Genomic DNA, 17,970 nt, shown 5'->3' with positions numbered 1-17,970 from the left:
GCATCAAGACTATTTAAGTATACTTAGTTCAGGGGATGTTAAATCTATTGCTATTTGTGAATAGCACTCTCTTTTTTGCTAAGGTTCTGTTTGTGGTTTTTCATGTAGCAATGGCATGGTTCATTAAATCTTTGGTACACAATGAAGTGTTTTAGGAAACTCGATCCAGTAAAGTGGAGTGTTAATTTATCTAAATACGTCCAGTAAGTTCATGATGTAGCAAAACTTACATGGTAATGTCCAGTCTTTTGCATTGCATATGTTAGATAAGGAGACTCACATAATATGAAGGAAATTACACCATAAAGTTTGTCATGAAAGTATACTTTATCAGCATTATTTTCCTATATACATTGTTATATGCTAGACATTTTTGTTCAGCTAACTGAAAGAAAAACATCACCTGAGAAGACTACATAACTCAATAGTTAAGGCCACCTGTAGAAGTAGACTCGTTACATAATCTTTCCAACAATCTGACAAGTACGTCATGTACATCTAACTCGGCCAAGTAAATTAGTAAATTACACACTCATATCTTGGGTTTTAGATACATCTAAGTTTAAAATCGAGGCAACAATAGCTAACCCAGTATTTAATCTCTTTTATCAAATTTTGCAGAATCATTCCCTGTAGCTGATATATTACAGTGAGTAGCTTGAACTACATCGCCTGTAAAGACTCCCTAAATTATAGACATATCAAAAACAAACTGCAGTACTCCTTCCCTGTAGTATTTAATAAGTATATTGTATCATAAATGCTTCTTACTATTTTGGTTACCGATTTAATCAATTTGTTTGATGTACTTTAGTAATAGCTGAAAGTTTTGTTGTCACTTGTATTGTAAGGGGAGAAAGAACTATAGGTCAAAGCCTCCTCATATCTGATGTTCATATATTTAGCTTTAGAATTATGGATTTAGATGTCTTCCTGCCCCCCCCCCCCCCCCTTTCACTGCCCTACTTTTAGAGCTTCTCTTCTTTGTTTGTGCAGATTTTGTTTCTCTATGTCTTCCTGATTTCCCCCCTCTTTCAGTGCCCTACTTTTAGAGCTTCTCTTCTTTGTTTTGTGCAGATTTTGTTTCTCTATGCCTACAAGAGGCGGTCGCAGAAAATCCAAGAAGATTGACATGAGCGACCCCGGACCGTAGGCTGTACCAATCATGTTTATAGCACTACAAACTTGGAATACGTCCAATATTTATTATCTTGGTAATTCACTGCATATGAAGAAAGGACAACCTTTCATGGGCATGTATGCCCCCATCTATTTCTGCTCTCGTAGGGAAATTCTGCTAAACAGTCTTATGTCGTCTAACATTTCACTTTTTAGTCCAATATGAAGTACCAGTACAAATGTTACATTAAATTTTAGATGCTTATATATTCATTTTCTGCGTTCTCTGAAGTCTGAACTCTACTTGATGCTCAAACACAATAAGCTCCGCACTAAGGGTAATTTCTCTTTGTGTCCACGTGGGCAGAGGCATACTGTGCGTCTTAGTCAATGAAAAGAGGGGACGTCTCGGTCTCTCGGGGAATAATTAGAGAGAAAATGCATAGTGGGTGGGTAGGGACAAAAGAGGGAAAAAGAGCACCAGAGCAGATATTTTCATCCCACGCAGATCCTCTCTCTCTCTTATTTGTCTCATTTTTCACCCGGGCCGGCGGCAGCACCGGCCACTGGGGAAGGTGCCCTCCCGAGACCTACTTCTTTCCCAAACCTTTTCGTCTTCGCAGTAGCGGTCGACGGCGGTGTGGACATGACGGCCGTCACGGGCAGAGCCAAGCGAAGATCGCGTGGTGGACGGGCGTGATCTGGAGAACCAGCGGCGGGGGTGCAAGATCTGGGCGGGCGCGCACAGCGCAAGTTGGAGGCGAGGTGACGGCGTTGTAGGACGCCATCACAGAATCTCATCTTGCTGCCGGGAGAGGAGCTCGACGAGGATCCCCTCTTCTCCACGGATCTACGACAGAGGTGCTCGAGGAGGAGCTTCTTCTCGGGACGCCATGGAGATCGCCAAGGTGCGCCTCCACGCCCCCTCCCCATGTCTAGGTATGCCATGTAGTGCGTTTCTTGTTTCCGCCAATGGAGCCACGCCGGATGCCCGACATAGGTTATCTTTCTCTCCTTTGTCCTCCCCCATCTAGATACTCGTTGATTAAGAGGTACGAGTGGGTGGCCAGCTGCAATGCCCATATTGCCATTTTTGTGAAGTGTGTAGTATAACCACTGGTTATTCCTTGTAATATCCAAATGGTATAAGAGATTTTGTTAGTGCACCATTAGCATATTCTTTGTTACTGGATCACTTTAGAGTTTAGACCAAATATTGTTGACAAAATGTTACCTTCGTTTTTGCTCTAAAGCACTTTCCATAATGTCTGAATTAATAGGAGATTTGTTTACGTAAGAGTTCAAATTAGGATGAAGAGGTGTTCTTCCATGGTGTGGCCAAAGGCGAGGCGTTTCTCCGGCCAGATCCATGGCCCCCACATTGCCATTGACGTCCACTATACTTGACAGATCGATCGATCGGGCATCACTGAGCTGCATGGCTATCCCGTCTCCCAGTTATCAGAGGCTGTAATGTAACCTTTAAGAATACATTCTTTAAGCGTGTCGATTTTGCATATCTATATCTTAAAGTTTTAGATACTTGCACGTACCGGTACTAAATACGTGTGTATTTTGAGTGTGATGGAATAACACACCCTGGTACAAACAAGAAATTGGAAAGGGCACTTCCCAACCTGGCACCGCTCCAACTTCGTCTCAGGAGGCGCCACCGGGTGGCGCCCCAACAACTAGTTATTTTGAATGTATGGAAGGTCATGATGGTGTGATGTGAGCATTATTTTAAAGTTCGCGGTAAGCTGGCCCTGATGTACTAGTACTCCCTTCGGTCCTTTTTAGTCTGCATATAAGTTTTGTCTGAAGTCAAACTATCTTTACTTTGACCATACTTACAGAAAAAGTATCAATATTCACATTGCCAAATCAATTCGTTAGATTCATTATAAAATGTAGTCCCATAGTATATATATTTGGTGTTGTAGATGTTGATAATTTTTAATACAAATTTGGTCAAACTTGCAAAGTTTGACTTGACATAAATCTAATATGCAGAGAAAAAAAGACAGAGGGAGTGTGTGAATTCTGGAATCATTGCATGTTATTCCATGTGCATTCAACGCCTAGATCAGTGCGATTATATAACTGGATATTATCTCTGCAAGCTCCGCGTACCCCGGCCGACCACTTTGAAGTTTGAATGCATACACTGCACGCAGATGATTGTGAACTTGCCTGGCTAGCTAGCCAGGGTTTCACGCTCAGGCATCTAGATGATGACTGCAAAACAAAAAAATGAAGAACTTTATTACCTCTTTATCGTGATAGTCAAAATCAAATGGTTAGGTATTTAACATTAACATTAATATCATTATCAAATGTTTAGGTGGCAATCTCGCTCGTTTTTAGAGAGTCCAACATCACCGGTCACTTTTTTTTGCATGGTAATACGTGTCTCATTTATATAGAATAAAGATCAAGTTACAAGGCACGTAAGCACCGACCATACATGACTGAAAAAATAGGAAAATCCTATGCAAAATACCAGCGCCTGTCCCTTTCCTTCGACACCACCGAAGCGGCCACCAAAGGGTAAAAAGACAGATCACCTCTTCGCCCAAGCTCGACGCGGCTCCATCGCTGATCAGCAGCTTTATGGACCTCCCAAGTAGTTTGCCAAAAGCAAAACCATAGCCATTGAAAGAATCAGACCGGGGCAACATGTCCCCGGACACGCCATCGAACTTCAGAACTGACACCCTCGCATGACGACGACGTCGGAGAAGGAAACCAGAACTGCCCGCCTTCGACCACAGACCCAACACAAGATACTCCATCTTCCAGCTGTCACTTGCGTAGACAACCGCCTGCGCGTACCCCTGAACGACAAAACCTCCCTGCTCCACCATGACGTCGGAGACAACGCCACAACAACAGGGACAGAGCAGAATGAGAGACACACCTGATGGAGTTGCCGCCGCCGCCTCGTCAACACCATCCATGAACCCTAACGCTGTCGATCTGAGGGATCGACAGAGACACAATGCCATCAACTCCGAGACGCCGCCATCAAGGACACCGCCGGTATGGGAGTGGGGTTGAGGCAGATTTATTCGTCCGGACGCCGCTCCCACCACCCCAACGACGCACCACAACCTACAAATCCAAAACCTAACTACAGAGCGGAGGAACGGGGTCCCCCCTCCGTCCTGCCGCCGGAGCAGCAGTCGAAGGGAGAGGGGGCCAGCGCACCGGCCGGTGGAGATCGGAGGAAAAAGTGCCTCGCCCTAGTCGCCTGGTGGCGGCGGCGGCTAGGGTAGGAAAACGTCTTCCCTCAACATCATCAGTCACTTGATCGTTTGATAACGGCTTTTAGACTATAATCAAGTCGTAACTCCCTAAGATCCAAATTAATTGACGCAATCTCTGTATAAAAGTTCTGCACAGAGAGCCAACCGCACATAACGCCGGCCCCGATCTAAGTGCATGTGATTACAGGAATCCATGTGCGTTCAACGCCTAGATCAGTGCGATTGTACTATTGCTGAATAGTGTATTATCAGTGCACGTTACCGCGCGGCCGATGACTTTGACTCGCATTCAGATGGCACGGCAAAACCAGATGTAGTACATACATGCTCGTGTAACCCTGATTTTCGCTTGAACTTGCGCCGGTTCTATACATAAAGAGTAGCGGTGCAAGCACCCAAACGTACATCAACCACTGTTCGCCCCACAACCAAGCAACAAAGCAACTATACTACTCAAGCCATATCAATGGATCTGGCAACCGGCGCCATTGGCGACCTGCTCCCCAAGCTGGTCGAGCTCCTCAATGGGGAGTACAAGCTGAAGGAGAATGTCAGGGAAGGCGTCCTGTCTCTTGAGAGAGAGATGAGGAGCATGCACGCTGCTCTCCGCAAGGTGGCGGAGGTGCCGCGGGACCAGCTTGACGAGAAGGCCAGGCTCTGGGCGGGGGAGGTGAGGGAGCTGTCCTTTGACATGGAGGACGTCGTCGACAAGTTCCTGGTGCGTGTCGATGACGGCTCCAAGCCTGCACCCAACTCGAAGAAGCTCAAACAGCTCACGAAGATGATGGTCGGCTTGTTCACCAAGGGGAAGGTTCACCATGAGATCATTGACGCGATCGAGGACATCAATAAGCAAGTCCAAGAGGTAGCTAACATGCACGGAAGGTACCCCACTGAGAATATTGTCACTTCTCCTGCAGCGGTGGCTCCCATCGATCCTCGTCTTGGGGCTTTGTACACAGAAGTAACAGAGCTTGTTGGCATTGCTGGAAAAAGGGATCAAGATCTAATGAAGTTGCTCTTGGAGGGAGACAATGTATCCAAGAAAAAGTTGAAGATTATCTCTGTTGTCGGATCTGGAGGATTGGGCAAGACCACTCTTGTCAAAATGGTTTATGACAAGATCAAAGAAGATTTCGATTGCAGTGCGTTTGTTCCCGTCGGCCGAAATACTGATGCAAAGAAGATTCTCCTGAACATTCTTTGTGATCTTGACACGTACTCACCATGTTGGATGTAAGACAACTAATCAACAAACTCAAGGAAACTCTCGAAAACACGAGGTACGTGTCTATATATGTTATGGTATAATTTGTAAATTGTGATAGGTCATAGACATAATATAAAATGTGATGCTACTTCTAAGCATGATATGACATATCACACTAACACTATAGGGTGATATGTTATATCGTGTTAAAAAAATCACCATATTTTATATTGTGTATTTTTTTCCACTAGCAAAAAAAAGCTAGGGAGTGTAACAATGATATAGGGTGGCCGCATGTAGAGCAAAATAGCATCATATATATAGGAACCATTCTTGCTACTTCCACGTACATTTGATGCATTCTAGGAAGTATCGTCTATCATAACTAGGAATATGAGGCCACCTAGGTATTATACACATATATTATGTGGAGTACTACTTTTTAAAATATGACGTCATTTGAAAATATGCTAAAAATATGGACTTACTTGCAATTGTTTCATGTTATTGGCTTTGTGGTATATTATTTGTGGTATCTTTGTATTAAAAGAGTGTATGCATGTACTACCTCTCTCTCAGTTTACAGGGCGTGCACGTACCCCTAGGTCATCAATTTGACTAACCTAATACAAGTCATATATTACAATCATATATTACAAAAAATATACAAATATAAACTTCAGATGTTCTATTTTCAAACACTATAATTTTTGTGTTATATATTTTATATTAGGGTGATAAAATTGGCAACCTAGGTATACGCGTAGGACTTGTAAACTGAAATGGAGGTAGTACTCAGAATACTCACAATGATAAATGTAGCATACATACTAGCCCATGGGAGTATATTTCTTGGGCTACTACCAGGTGTAATTACACATGTGTGTTTAATATAAGTAGATAATACCCCCATGCGTTTGTATGGGAATTTATACTAACACAATTGGGAATATAACATAATATATAAGAATAAGACTCCTTCACATTCTCGCCATACGAATGGAAAAGACCTAGCACTGAATGAACATTTTATAGTGTCGTATGATTTTCTGCTATGGTTAAATTATTTATTATTGGAATAATGGAAATAAAAATTTATAATTTTGAGTGCTTGCATGTGCTTGCTGATTTGAAGGGTTGCAATATTCTGAAAAATAAAAAGTGGATGATTTTCCTATACTTGATGATGTGGAGGCCTTGCATCTCCTTGAAAATGGGATCACCAACTTAGATATAGGATATAGAGAGTATCTATCTACAGTTTTAATATTGATAATTGGTAGAATATTTATCTATTTGTCAATCCATAAAGTTTTCAAATATTGAAATGGTTTAGAAGAAAAATATAATAACCTAAAGTTCGTCGTCTTTGGTTCGGCAATTTTGTAACAGTGTGTATTAATTAGGTACGGTGTACCACTAACATACATAGGGGTTCTATAGTATAAATGTTTGGTATTGTAAATGTTTGGTATTGTAGGTACAAATAATTTTGTCTCTAAACTTAATCAAACTTTGCAAAGTTTGACATTTGAAAAATGCACTACATTATGAAAACGGAAGGAGTACTTCATGTCGCCTCTATAGTATACTTTTTTTACGGCGAAAGGCATGCACTCTACCAATTCATGTAGATAGATAGATAGCAAGAAAATGAGTGCATAAAGGTACTTTGATTAAAACAGGATCATTAAGGATGTATTAGTGGTTGATAAGATAGTTGTATCTTAAATCTGCCACGTAATATATATAGAGATGGCAACAAAAACATGATGTATAATGGGTTATCTCTTAGTGTTATCTCTGCTACCCAAATATCCCTAAATATGTGTGAGAGATATTGTTGTTAAGATATCATCATTTAATTAGAACCAGGCAAGCTTTTTCTTAGGTTTCTCTTCCCCCCACCTCAACATTTATCCTACATGGCACTCCTAATGTAGCACGATTGCACATGCCCTAATATCCAAAAAAATCTGTCCATGTTTATTCCTTGCAAATTAATTATACTTAATTGTTTCTCAGGAATCTTATCTCTTGGTCATAATGCTAGATTATATTATCATTTGCACCTGCATTTTGCTAATGATTTCATAATTGATATAGGTACCTCATTGTAATTGATGATATAAGGGATGAAAAACTATGGAAAATAATCAAAGGGGCATTCTCTAATAGCAACAATTGTGGTAGTCGGTTAATCATGACAACTCGTATAGTCAGTGTAGCTAAATTATGTTGCTCATGTGCTGACGATTCAATCTATCAAATGGAGCCACTTAGTGATGATGATTCCAAAAGGCTCTTCTATAAAAGGATATTTTCTCACGAGAGTGGTTGTCCTCTTGAATTTGAAGAAGTGTCCATAGATATATTGAAGAAATGTGGTGGAGTACCATTAGCCATCATTATTATAGCTGGTATCTTGGTTATTAATCATCACCCAAAACCGAAGGATGAGTGGCATGTTTTGCTAGATTCCATTGGTCATGGACTTACCAAAGACCCCAGTGTAGAGGAGATGTTGAGGATACTAACGCTTAGCTATTATAACCTGCCTTCTCATTTGAAGACATGTTTGCTATACCTAAGCATGTTTCCGGAATATCACTATATTACGAAAGATCAATTGATATGGATGTGGATTGCTGAAAGTTTTATCCAGTTTGAAGATCCACAAACTAGTCTATTTGAGATCGGAGAAAATTACTTCAATGAGCTTGTGAATAGAAGCTTAATCCAGCCGGAATATTTTGATGGGTTTGTAATTGCTTGTCATGTACACAATAGTGTTCTTGATTTAATTTGCTCATTGTCAACTGAAGAGAACTTTACTACTATATTGAATGATACTTGGGATAGCATTTCTTCTAAAAGAAAGGTCCGTAGGCTGTCCCTCCAAAATAATATCAAGGAAGAACATCAAAATACACATCTCAAATCTGCAAGGTCTATTGCTACATTTGATGATGTTGATATTGGTTTCATGCCTCCTTTCTCAAGGTTTCTTTTTTTGCGTGTATTGGATTTGACTGAATGTGATATTAGTGATCATAACCATCTTAACCTTTGGGAGTTGTGGAGTTTAGTTCAGCTGAGGTACCTAGGCCTATACAAATCAGGAATTTCTGAGGTCCCAGAAGAAGTTGGAAAGTTGCAGTTTTTGCAGGTGCTGGATTTGAGAGGGAATTATGATATAACAGAACTCCCATCAGCAATTACTAAGCTCAGAAGATTGATGTGCCTACAAATTGATTCTTCCTGCAGTCGGATACCAGATGGAATTGGAAACATGATATCAATGGAAAATCTCGGTTCTCTCTGTGGTGACTGTCTAGGCACCGTGAAAGATTTGGGCAACGTGGAAAGACTAAGGCACCTCAATATTTGCTTTAATGTTATGAGCTTGGAGTTGGAGCAAGCTTTCGTGGAGTCATTAGGGAAATTACGCAACATCCAGAGTGTACATATTTGGTTCCTTGGTTATCATCATTATGTATTCATGGATCTCCTGGGGGGAGATTGGTCGCCCCCTCAAAGTCTTCGTGAATTTTCTGCAAAGTTCAAGCTCGTCTTCAGCAAACTGCCAACATGGTTAAGGAGGAACCCCTCGCATCTGTCACAGCTCTCGAGGTTAGATATTTTTGTCGACAAAGTGCGACAGGAGGATCTGGACTTCCTTGGAAGGTTACCGGCCCTCCGTGACCTCTCCTTGGAGACAATGCGCCAAGATCCGTTACTCGTCGGTGCTGACGGTTTCCGTTGCCTGACAAGACTCAAGCTGATTTGCAATTGGGCTGGCCGCATTGTGTTCCAGCCAGAAGCTTTGCCCAAGACTGAACATGTTGATATCTTGATATATTTTCGTGCTGCCAACGGTCGTCATTGGTTTGAGCTGGGCTTGGAGAACCTGCAGTCCCTTCGGATGGTCATAGTCCAAATCAGATTGTTGCCGGGAGTGATAAGCGGCGACACCGGGGCCGAGCAAGGAAAGGCTACTTTGGAAAACGCACTCCATGCCCATCCTAATCGTCCCAAAGTTTACGTCTCCATTTACGCAGAGCCATCAGGCTGTCACTACTGAGGTAGGTAACTAAAAACTATGATGCTTTTATGCATGCATGTCTTCTTTGTCTTCTTTATGTTCTGATCGATCTTTAGTCTCTCTTTCATCAGGTTGGTTCTCGTGACGAGGAAGCCATCAGACGACCGATTCGGGGTGAAGAAGCTGCAGGTTACACACAGTTCGATTTCCGTCATCCAGCGTTAAAGATTCCATAGTATGTATACATACAAACAATGATTTTGTTTTCTTCTCATATTCCTATATATAGCCATGATATCTTGGTTAGTCCTATAAATACACCTGGTAATTTCAGACTTATACGGTTATACCACATGATGACATGAGCAATACACATGTAATTTTTTTTCGAACAATATACATGTAATTGTTAGTGTGAGTTCTTCCTTGGTTATTGACAAATTGACGAGCAAAATTTTGCAATGAATATAGATTTACTTAGTTCTTTTTTGTCATGAATTTCAGGAAAGGTTACTTAAATCACTTGTTCCAAAAAAAATCACTCGGCACTAATATGTTGATGTGCAGGGATGCGTTGTTTGAATATGCCCAACAAGTGGAGAACTTCAGGAACACTTTGTTCTAGCTGCACTCAGAAACTCCTGGGCTCAAAAAGCTTTTATTGCTACCTGACAGATATAGAGTGCAACCAAGGACAGATCATACTCTGCCACTGCTACCCTCCCTGCCCTCAGCTTGAACTCTCAATTCGGTGGATGCCATGCCAACGGCTGGAGAATTTATCTTGAACATCGGTGATCTCTTACAGGTATATAAACCGTGATTCACCCAAGCCTGAATTTATTTTCCGACACACAAGGACCATGCTTGATCATTCTGAACTGATTAGTTTGTTCAAAACGTTCAGCTTACCTCCAACAGGGCGTTCAGGAGGGTGGTGTGGGAAAGAATGTCGCGCCAAGGATGTTGATCGTGTACTTCTTCAGCATGCATTTCTATCTGGCCTCGACTAGGATCCAAGGTGTGATCAAGGTCTGATGAGAATCCATCGTTGTACAGGGAGACCCTTTTGAGAGATTACATCAAGCATTACTGCCCCATTTTGTTAGATGGGAAATTGGCCATCAGGTTGACCAATTTGTAATACCAAGAAAAGTGATAGTAAAATGGCAGTGCAAGTACCAGAATATTGTATACAGGCTTAAATGGTACAGGAGTCCACTGGTTTGGTTTTCTGGTGCATCATACTAGAACAAAAGTAAGTACTACAAATCTTAATGAAATTCAAGTTTGTTCCATCGTTTGTGAGAACCTTCCCCTTGAGTATGCTTCATGTCAGATCGTGTAAAAGCAGAGGAAGGCCCTGTTCGGAAGGCGAGAATTCCTGGTGATCCCCTTTGGGCATCGAACTATTTCCTGAAAAATTCTTGATTGCCTTTCATTTGGTTTGAGTTGTTGAGCAACATAAGAATTGCCAAACTGTTCAATCATCAGCCATGTTTCCTGGCATTGTTGCGCTATGTGAAAGAGCTGCTACTCCATATAAACCAAGAGAGAGCAAACGGTTCTAATCAGTTAGTTAGGCAAGGGGACGACGGTCGGGCTGCGGACCCACCGTAGACTGTCTTTGCGGTTCCATTGGCGCTTCTCTTGAGCTTCGCCTCAAAGGCGGTGCGGCCGGCGTGAGGGTCACCATGAACGACTGGGTAGTTCAGGTCCTTGCCTTGGATCTTCCCGGCCGTCGCAGCTCACGTTATGCATCGGCTCCGCAATGGTGTCGTTGATGAAGCTCTCGTTGTACCATGGCCATGGATAGTAGGGGGGTGTAGTCTGTTAGCGCGAGGTCGTAGATGGACGAAGCTGGGGGCCAGGGCAACTGCTCTGCTCTACTCTGCTCTTGTTCTCCTATTTTGAGGAGAACAACCACTTTATTTAAATATCAGCGTTTATGGAAATATGTTGTGTCCAATGAAGCGAGATTAGCATCTCAGACGAATATGTAGGCAAGGTTAAACATTTGGTCACATATATTTAGGCTCAGCTAGCACCGCGAGAATAGAAAGCTACAGAGAAGTTTGTGGAAATTTATGGAAAGCAACTGTGCAATTGAAGGCGTAAGCTAGTGATGCTTTTGGCTACTGCACTTTAGCCATCCGGGTGCGGCGCCGAACCTTGGCGAATAGTGCGTATATGTCTCATAGTCGACGAGAATGTCTCCTCCCCCTGAACTATCATCGACGAAAACACTAAAATAAATTCAAAAAAATACTAGCACCAGTGCCAAGTTTAAGACTTGAACCTTGTTGAGTACCATAAGAAACCTAACCATCTACGCTATGCTCAGTTCCCCTAAACCAAATTACTCTCCTCTGATGTATTACATCAAATAAAGAAACAAGCACGACAGATGCTTTGTCATCCAAACACTCACTACCATCTCCCTTGCTACCTGACCAATTAAGTTGTTGCCTGCTGGTGCTGATTGGAGCTTGGGCCGGAAATTTCCGCACACCCAGCCTCTCGACTTGGTGTATTGATAGATCATGTTATAAGATTTTGATGCAGGTTTTCAAGGACAGACCTTTGTTTCTTCCTCCTCTTGGAAAGACGATGAGAATCACAAGGAGGTGGAATCATGTAGGCCCGGAGACAAGCGAAGGCAGATGGCTCATGATCTGCCCAATCCATCGGAGGAAATAAGAGAACATCGCCGTTGCCAACAATGGCAGAGATCTTGCACAACTTCATCCAATGTCCATCCAACCAGACAGAATACGGGTCGAGGATAGCTAGGTTTGGAAAAACGCCCCAGGTGTGGCCGGGGATTCCTATTTGTTGTCCTTTCCAGAGATTACTACAGTTCAAGACAAGCAGTTTTTGGAAGGTCCTTAATCAGGTTTCCCTGGTTTTATGAAGAATCTTGTCTGATTTTTGTTTCTCTTATTCCCGTTGCTTCTTCCGCCAGTTTACATTTTTGGCATGTTTTTCCCTTTTTCGTTTTTCTTTCAAAAAATGGTCAATTTTTTAAAAAATATCTAAAATATTTTTAAAATCATCTTTCCTGAAAAATATTCACAAATTTAAAATGTTTAGAAATTTTTTAAATGTTCATAAATTTCAAAAAATATACTGAGTTTTGGAGAAAACTTCACCAAAACTCTAAAATAGTTTGCTTTTCCTTTCAGAACGTATTCACAATTTAAAAAAAAATATTCCTGCAATTTCTTTAAATGTTTGAATACTTAGAAAAATGTTCATATTTTAAAATATTATTTTGTAAAAATATGCTCATTTAGAAAACTCACTACAATCTTGAAAAATGTTCATAAATTCAAAAAATGTTTAATTTTTTTACAAAAAAAAACTCTTCAAAGATGTTCACATTTTCCCAGGAAAATCCCACTTGAACTCCACCCTGAATGGTCTGCTACATCCACACCACTTTTGGATCAACGCGCCCAACAACCTTATACCAACCCGCCCAGGATTAGCCCAGTATGATGAGCATCGGATCTGGCCAGGGGTTGGAATTGGAATCCGACGAACCAGGCCGCTCTGGCATGGATCTGGACGAACACGAAGCCACACATTTGAGGATCACGTGCCACGACATCATTTGTAAATAAAATGTGAGAAAGAACGAAGAGCGGATTTTGGATCCTAGATGCCACGGAACCCCCTTCTTAAACATAGTGAAAAATATTTATATGTTCTGAAATTCAAAAAAAATATCACGTCAGAAACTTACCCAAGTAATTTTTTAATGGCAAATCTATGTTTTCCAGACTAAAACTGTAGGTCTCATTCACATGTAAGTCACATAGGGTCAATTGTTCTATAAAAATTGGCATGGTCAACTTTCTAACCAATACCAGTGCATGAACTTTTCTCTCTTAAAATTTCAAAACTTACTGACAGTTTTTTCGCTATGTTCTGGAAAATGGTGATACCGGAATCCAAGATTGTGCTAGTATTTTGGGAAGAACTCTCTACACTTGAACAAGTCAGCTTTGCTAGGTCAGATATCTTCGCTTATTTGTTTCACACACTGAAACGTCGCCTTCTGGGTGTGGCTACGAATCAATCAAGACTATGTATGAATATACAGATCTTAGTACGTATGAAAAGATTGTGGTACGTTGATTATATTACACTCGTTGGATTTGTATTCAAGAACACTTCTCAATTGCATCATGAGTCGCGACAAACACAACACAACGGGCTTGCATAATTGAGTATTACTATACTTGTTTAGTAATGGCGCGCTTTTATATTACCAAGTGCATGTATATTTTGAAGACCAGTGCAGGGTCCTGGTCTTTCATTCACGTGGACAGCTTAACAACTCACCTGCCAAATTAAACAAATAGGCTGGCATCACGATAGGTTCACCTACTGCTGTCGTATACAAATGCATCGTCTTTTTTGTTGGGCCGTCAGCCAAACTAAAGCAGACTTGCATATATTTTTCTGACCGTGGACAATTGGAGCATTCCTTGGTGATGATCACTGAGTAATCGTACTACGGTAGCCAAAGCAAAGCGCCCTGAAAGGGAACGGAAGGAATTATGTACATTGGTTTTCATCAAGTAGCGGTACTTCCAAGGTCTTCCATCCTCATAGAGATGGTCATTAAACATCGACAGGAGTAGTGAGAGCAAAGAGTGGAGACCAAGAGGAGAGAGAGAACGAAAGGAAGTTCGAGCATGCCGGTAGTTAAATGAAGGGTACCTCTACACTGTAAGGCTGGGCCATACGGAATACGGATTGAATGTAACATCATCTAATGTGATCTTGCATGGTGAGGTGGGTCGAACTGCAGCTCTCTCTTTCTTTTGATCTTCAATACAATGATCTCCTTCAAAATGAATCTGATTTAATATTTGCGGTGTGTTTGTTGGGATTCGATGAATTATGGGTTTATAATTAGATATTCATCGATATTATTTGAGTCTTTTGAAATCGAGGTTGCGTAATTTTTTACCTTTGTATTTCTTTCCAATCTTTCTATTTACTTTGCCTAAGTAGATTGATTTATGCTCAGCAGGAGAGGTGCGTTGTAGTGGGCTTAATCTTACGGTAACCTTACTCTATGAATGGAGGGGTGATAAGGCACGTATTGTATTGTTGCAACTAAAGATAAAACTACAAGGTTTGATCATATTGATTGATCATATTTTGTCTAAATTGTGTTATTTTGCTTATTGTGTTACTCTGTTTCTCATTAACTTAATAATTTGATAAGCATATTGGATAGCGGTCTTGGGGTGGAGTAATAGTAATAGATGTCAGCAAGTTTAACAGTTTACTTGTCACAGACGTAATGCCTGTGTATTGATTATGCATTGGATGATCATCATAACTGTGCGCAATTCTGTCAATTGCTCAACAGTAATTTGTTTACCCACCGATGTTATTTTTATGAGAAAGATACCTGTAGTGAAACTATAGACTCCGGATCCATTCTCAATTATTGTCAAGTGATCCTACAAGTATTTGCTTTCTTGTTTTATTTTCTTTTTATTTTATTATTATATGTAGGAACTGTTCACATTGTCTGTGTGTCGTCTCCTTCTGGTTTAATAACCTTGGTTCTTTACTGAGGGAAATACTATCTGCTGGTATATTACATCACCCTTCCTCTTTGGGAAAATCCAACAACTATCCCAAGTAGCAACTTGCCGGATACGAGCTAGGCAACTCTCTGCTCCACCTCCCATGACACTCCAGGCTGCTGCAGGCCAGTTCACGGAGACAGAAGCTCCAAGCCAACACGTCATTCAGCAACCCGCCGCTTCAAGCCAGCTCGCCGAGGAGTGGCGAGTTGCTCCAGGCCAGCACGCGGGGGAGCAAGACAGCACATGCATCATGGCTGCCATGGACGACACCGTGTCGTACCGCTCCTCCTGTGCCTGCGACTGTGTCATCCGACGTCAACATTCGCGTAACCACACCCTGCCGGCGGAGAAAGAAGTTGGCTTCGCGGAGATCGATGAAGAGGTGGTTAGCACGTCCGCGCCCACCGCCATCATCGAGGAGAAGTACAACACGGGAGGCCGCCGCCACTTGGGTCCAATGAAGGCCGCCACCGAGGCGACGCCGCGCGTACACAGCTGGTGTCTTGCCCATCGCAGGCCACCGTCATCCCATTCCCCTCCGGCTGAAGCACGTCCCAGCGGTGCCACTCCGATGAAAAGTGCTGCCGAACATGGAGAAGCGAGCCGCCCTTTGCGCTAAAGCATATACCTCCAAGGCTCATGGTAATCCGATGAGAGGCTGCCGGAAATGGGGAAGACAATGGGGATCCGCCGCGGCCAGTCGTAGACTGGTCAAGGGTATACGGGTCATGGGAATGGATATCCGCCGACGCCGGCCATAGACTAGTTTAACCTTAGTCCTAGTTAAAATTGTCCAAAATGTAATGAATTTCATCCGTTGTATACGTAGTCCATCATGTTTTCATGAATTTGATCTAGTAATTTCAAACAGTGGTTGAAATGTATGCGGGCAGCGTTAGATGGCCGGCTCCTACATCCGTGTTCGTTGATTGGTCTCCCTATCCAAGGACAAATGCGGAGCAAATTTGCGAGTCAGTGTTGGAGATGCCCTTAGTCTAGTATGACGAGCATCGGATCCGGCCTGGATTTGCTTGTAAATCAGACGACCACTAGGCTGCTCTAGCTTGCATCTGGACGGACACGGGGCCACAAATTCGAGGATCACGTGCCACGACATCATTTGTAAATAAAATGTGAGAAAGAACATACAGCGGGTTTTTGGATCCTACATGCTGCCGAACCCCCCTCTTAAACATAGTGAAACCATATTTATACGTTTCCAAAATTCTATACCCATGTAGAGTGGCTCTTTACCCCTCTTCTCTATCTTTAATATATGATATGCATGCTTGTGCGTATTTAAGAAAAAGATTCAAAATTCTAAGAGAAATCACGTCACATATTTATATGTTAGAAACTTAACCACATATTTTTTTATAGAAAATAAATGTTTTCCAGACTCAAACTGCAGCTCTCATTCACATGTAAGTCACATAAGGTCATATTGTTCTACAAAAATTGGCATGGTCAACTTTCTAACCAATACCAAGTGCATGAATTCTTTCTTTTAAAATTCCAAAACTCACTGATATTTTTTTTGCTATGTTCTGGAAAATAGCAGCACCGGAATCCAGGATTATGCTAGTATTTTGGGAGGAAGTCTCTATACTTGAATAGGCCAGCTTCCTTGCTAGGTCAGACATGTTCGCTTATTTGTTTCATACACTCAAACGTCGCCTTCTGTTTTTTTTAGAATAGAAGGATTACCCCGGCCTCTGCATCCGAATGACGCATGCAACCCCTTTATTAAGCAAAGTATCCGAAGGTCCGCGGTTTAATACAAGCTCGCTTCGGGCTAAAAAAGAGTATCCAAAAAAGAAAAAAATTGCCACCTAAAATAGGACGAGATGACTAAACATCTAGCCTATTAATAGACTGACATCCAAACTGGTTGTTGATATACCGAGTTACCATCTCTCATTAGGTAGACTCAGTAATCAAAGGCTCCATGGCTTTCGCAGGAGGGAGCAACGACCACATATGTATCCAAGTAGTAGCCCCGTAGATAACCTGCAAAAAATTATACGAGTTTGTGTGTTAAACACCATATCATTTCTGTAGTTTCATATAGCCCAGAATAATGCGCATACTGCTATTCGAATATGCCTCGCAGTAGTCACCTTCTGAGTGTGTCTACAGATTTATAAGACTATGTATGAATATATAAAGATTTTGGTACGTATGAAAAGATCTTCATCCGTTGATCATTGTAAACTCGTTCGATTTGTATTGAAGAACACTTCCCAATTGCATCACGAGTCAAGACAAACACAACACAACAAGCTTGCATAATTGAGTACTACTATATACTTGTTTAGTAGTGCCGCACTTTTATATTACCACAAGTGCATGTATATTTTAAAAATCAATGCAGAGTCATACTCTTTTATTCACATGGACAGCTTTTAAGAGATCGCCTCCCAAAACAAACAAATAGGCTGGCATCACGATAGGTTTACCTACCGCCGTCGTATACAAATGCATCGTCTTGTTTGTTGGGCCGTCAGCCAAACTAAAGCTGCACTTACATACTCTCTCCTTTTCGGTTTATAGGGTTTATCTCAAAATTTTAATTTTTCCATTTTATAAGGCTTAATTTGGTTGTTCCCCATCACATGTTCAGATTCCAAGGTGCATTAAATCATTGCATGCAAGTATTAAGAGAAAATTGACCAATGCATGTACTTTATACTTGCATGCATTGCAATT

At 41.7% G+C, this 17,970-nt stretch overlaps 1 pseudogene; it reads left to right on the top strand.

Annotated features, from left to right (window-relative positions):
* Positions 1-4,854: 4,854 nt before the first annotated feature.
* Positions 4,855-10,837, top strand: LOC123040048 (disease resistance protein RGA5-like; annotated as a pseudogene).
* The last annotated feature ends 7,133 nt before the right edge of the window (positions 10,838-17,970 follow it).

This window comes from Triticum aestivum, chromosome 2B, assembly GCF_018294505.1.
Source record: "Triticum aestivum cultivar Chinese Spring chromosome 2B, IWGSC CS RefSeq v2.1, whole genome shotgun sequence".
Classification (NCBI taxonomy): Eukaryota; Viridiplantae; Streptophyta; class Magnoliopsida; order Poales; family Poaceae; genus Triticum; species Triticum aestivum.
The sequence above is the reverse complement of the archived record's forward strand: the minus strand, read 5'-3'. Positions and strand labels throughout refer to the sequence as shown.